Here is a 4,453-nt window from a genome sequence, read left to right as displayed (position 1 = left end):
GACTTGACCTTCCGCTGGCTCGGCCGGGATGCCAGATCCTGGCATCACCCTCTTTTCAGCCGCGGCGCTGCTAAATGTAAAAGCAAAGAGCAACTCCTCGGCTTCCGGCACGGCGTGAGCAGTGACGCGTTTCTCTTTGGTGGCTGTTAAAGGGAAGAGAGGGCCCATGTGAACGTATAGCGAATGAATGTCTTTTATATGGCAAAATGATGTGGTTTTGCAACAGCAAGTCAATGTAGAAAACAAAAAATTTAGCCAAAATCCACCTTCCTTCGTAGTGTGGGAGGTTGGCTTTCAAAACACAGGGAGTAGAGCGCAGTGAGGTGCCTCTATTTATGTATTTCATACACCATATGTATATATATATTTTTTCAGATAGAATAATTAATTCCTACATTTTCAGAAGTGATTTTTTTTTTAAGGAACATTTCACTACGACGAACTTCAGTATCTAGCAGAGCTCTGCTCTCAGAAGGCGCCAGTTCATGCCCCCACTCAGCCGCCCTCTTCCTTGAGTGCTCCCAGGAGAGCCAGTAACACCCCGGTTTTGCATCCGAATACGCTCAAGGCCGGACAGTGCCCAACACGGCACGGTGGCACGCACTGCCCTGGCGACATAGGAGCTCTGGGAACACCGTTATTTCGGTTCACATATACTAAGGTGATGGGGATCCTCCAAGTTCTAAGGGGCTTCTCAATGCACAGGATTTTGTAGGATGACCTTGAGCTTGGTCTACCCTCCAAAGCCACCTAGACAGAAGCTTGACCCTGCCCTGGAAACCCTTTAGCCACCATGGTCACAGACTGGCATCTGAATGAGTAGCAGAAGAGCACAGAGTAGACGGTTGGTATCTTCTTCCAGCAACTCCACACAGAAAAGGAAGCATCTAAGATCCACAGAAAGCCCTGCAACATGTCGTCTTAACCCAGGTGACTTCCCTTGGCCACAGAATTGCTCCTTTTGGCCATTCCCTCCTCCCTACCCACGGGCGTGCGTGCTGACAGTCTGTGCATGGGGAGCAGGCCGGCCAGCACCAGTATCCCGTGAGTAAACAACAATCAGAGCCCCGACGTAGCCAAGGGATCCGTATTAAGCCATGTAAAATATTATTTGGGGCCTTACTGTGCTTTATGTGCATAACCAGCCCAAGGCAAGGAAAAATAAGCCATTGCCAAGCCGTTGCACGCTTCTGGACACAGGATGTGCAAGCCCAGAAAAAGGGATAATTATGCACTAGGGAACTGGAAAGGAAGATAAAGCCCAACGAGAAAGCAAAGTCAGGCTCCTTTGGGATGGCGCAGAGCTGGACGGTGTCCCCACCAGGGCTGGCTGGTGCCCTCCCTGCCGAGGCCAGGGAGACGCGTGATGGTTGCACCCATCCGCACGGACGGCCTCAGCTTTTGGGCAGGCAGCCAGTTGGGTGTTATCCATGGCCGTTCAGCAAGAGACGGACAAAGCCTCTCCTTTCTTGGGGAGTTCATGTCCTCTGACCATGCCGATTCCCCTGGGGCCACTAATTAATTTGTTATCTGCGTCCCTGGGAGCTGCTAGTCTGTTTTCTTGGCACTGGGCTTTCCTTAGAAGAAGAGAGAGGGTGGGTACGGTAGCTCCAAAAGACATTATTTGACAGTTTCAGGGCCTCCTTCCCAACACAACCTTTCCGATCCATGGCTCGCGCGTCATCCCTGGGGCTGGCGCCCGTGCCTGACCCCATCCGCACGCTCAGAGGAGTGTCCTCCGTGCAACGCCACGTGCCTTCTTCTCGCCTGGCTGGCACCGGGCTCAGCAGAGTCAGCTCTCCCACGGTCTCTCCGCTTTGGTGGCCCAACCAGCCAGGCGAAAGGACCCTTGGCCGCGTGACTTTCTGATGTTTGCTTCAGACACAGGAGACGGCGATCTGGGGAAAAGAAGGAGCCACAGAAAGAGCGACCCTGAGCTATTAGGCTTGCTTCAGTGTGACAGAGCAGGATTTCAATAATAATTTAATGCCACTATTAAAGATGCTCATTTAGGTCGTAAGGCATCTGGCACTGGAAAGGATGCAGTCAAGGTGCTTTTGGTCATTACAACATACACACACAATGTTTCGCGCTGCCGTTCGTTCTCTTTATGGTGATAACCCATGAAGGCTTGAAGAGAACCGCTGGGCCGCTCCCTGACCTGGTTACCCGTGGGGATTATCCTGTTGCCCACACGGATTATGCCTTCAGGTGTTTCAGCAGTGGCTTGGCTCTGTGTTTGGAGAAACAGCCAAATCCCAGCCTAGGGAGTTTTGGGAAAATCATATAAATCTGGAAGGCAGAACCCCCTCCAAACAACGGGGCTTGCCAGGCTTTACGCTGTCCCTCTAATTGATGGATGATGATGAGAGCGGAGATTGCAGACCAAGCCTTGGAGTGGGCTGCAGAGACGGAGCCTCCAACACAGCCCGTGTGCTGGCGCGGCTGGGGCCGGCGGGCTCTGGCTTTCGGAGCCTTGGGTCTTCCCTTGAAGGACTTCAGGAGAGGCTGCAATGAAGCCGGGGGAGGTGTTCAGCTGGCCTGCTGAAAAGTCTCGTCTGAAGCGTTTACATCATCCTCAACGCCGCCATCAAGCACTTGGTTAATAAAAATAATTTCAGTTTAATAGATAGGGGCCTCTTTTCATTACTTAGCTGGCTTGATGGATGCAACTTCTGCCTTGCTGGAACAGTTTCCTGAATTTCCTAGAGCCCGGCTCTGTTCCTGTCATTTAGCTGTATTTGCCATTTCTCTTCTTGTTTTCAAAGAACGAAAGCTTTGTTAATTTTTATTTATGGATTTATTTTTTGAGGAGGTGACAAACAGCTTCCCAGGAAAAAAAAATCATCCTTAATGTTTTGAAACAGAACTGATCTGGAATTGTGCTGTGTTAATAGACTGTCTTCATCCCAGTCGTGGAGGGATTCTGTGCTTCCAGTGGGAGCTGGGGTGGGGTGGGAAAGGGAAGAGATAAAAATGTGAGGGACTTGCTCTCCTGCAAATAATCCACTCCCATACACGCCGAAATGCTCATTTTGCAGGCCATTAAGCTCAAGTTAATGCAGGTAGAGCGTGTCTGGCATCAAGAGGATGGCGAAGGTTTCGGGTTTTAATTTTACTCCGATGAAAAATCCTACACGTTCCTGGCTGGTGTCGGTACTTCTGCAGCAAAGACAACAGGCCCCGCAGGAAGCATGAGGCCAAGGTTAAAGCACTTCGAAGTCAAGATGCTACGATACCCAAAGAAGCAATTTCCCATTGTAGTGCGTATCTTCTGGCACTTTATCGGCATGAATAGAAACTGCGAGCGAAAGGGGTGCGCGGGGACCCATTGGAGCTGCAGATGGCTTTAAATTTCCCCTAACTTCCTCCAGATTCAAGGTTATCCTCTTGGCTTGCTGCAGGCCTGAACACTTGGGCTAATTGCACCTCTAAACAAATCGTAGCGTTGCCCCTCCTCACCCCGCCAGCGCAAAATGAAAGCAGACGGAGACGTGCCTGGAAAATAAAGCGTCTTTGTTATCACGGTGTGAAGCCCCACGGGCTATTTTAGCCCTCGTGGTTTTACTTAAAACATCCTGAATCCCACTGGTTTTGTCAGCAGCGTGAAGAACAGCAAATGGAAGGAGGCAGAGGTGCCTCAGGCAGGGAGAGGAGGCACGAAGAGAAAGACAACCCTTTGCAACCACTTCAAATTTCCCCAACGGTGAAAGAGTCCCCCTGGGGTAGGGGACAGCCCGGGAAAAGTGGAGATACCATAAGTCACATGAGGTGGAGACATCACAAATTCCATGCCTGCTTCTCTTGGGTGCTTCTGGGAAGATACAAGGCTGGTCTCCATCCAGCTGGAGCTTGGGGACCGACGCATCAGCTGCGTTCCCACCTCTCACCAAAATTGCTAGCGGCAACCTGGGCTCCGTCCGTCTGGATCTGAGAAAGTGGATCACAAACCAGGACCATCATCTCCGAGGGCAAACTCACCCAATGTGTGCACGTCGCCCATGACTGTGATGCCTTGTAGCAGAAATTCAGGAGTTTTCTCCTGTAGGTCAGTGGAGAAACAGAAATTCCGGTGGATGCATGTCTGAATTTCTGACCGGTGAAGCAGACACACATCCTTTGAAGGAGTTACCCAGCAAGGCAAGTTTCACTGGCCAGGCCTGGCCCGTTGCACCACCAACCTTGAGCAGGGTGGAGAGAAGATTGAGAGGCATCCACGTGCACCACAGACTTGTTCTGTCATTTCATCAGATAGCCTTTTATTGGGTATCACCCCACAAGTGGCACTGGGCCTTCTTAGGTTTTGAGAGGGAATAGAAACACCCATAGGAATATAACACATCATAGCAAAGATTTTGTTACCATCCACGTGGAGGGGCACCCAGTGGGCAACAGTGCTGGAGCCTTGTCCTAGGGAAACCTTGAGGTGTCACAGCTTTTCTGTTTCCAATAA

The sequence above is a fragment of the Phaethon lepturus genome, unplaced genomic scaffold, assembly GCF_000687285.1.
Source record: "Phaethon lepturus isolate BGI_N335 unplaced genomic scaffold, ASM68728v1 scaffold17325, whole genome shotgun sequence".
Classification (NCBI taxonomy): domain Eukaryota; kingdom Metazoa; phylum Chordata; class Aves; order Phaethontiformes; family Phaethontidae; genus Phaethon; species Phaethon lepturus.
Note: the sequence above shows the minus strand (reverse complement) of the source record.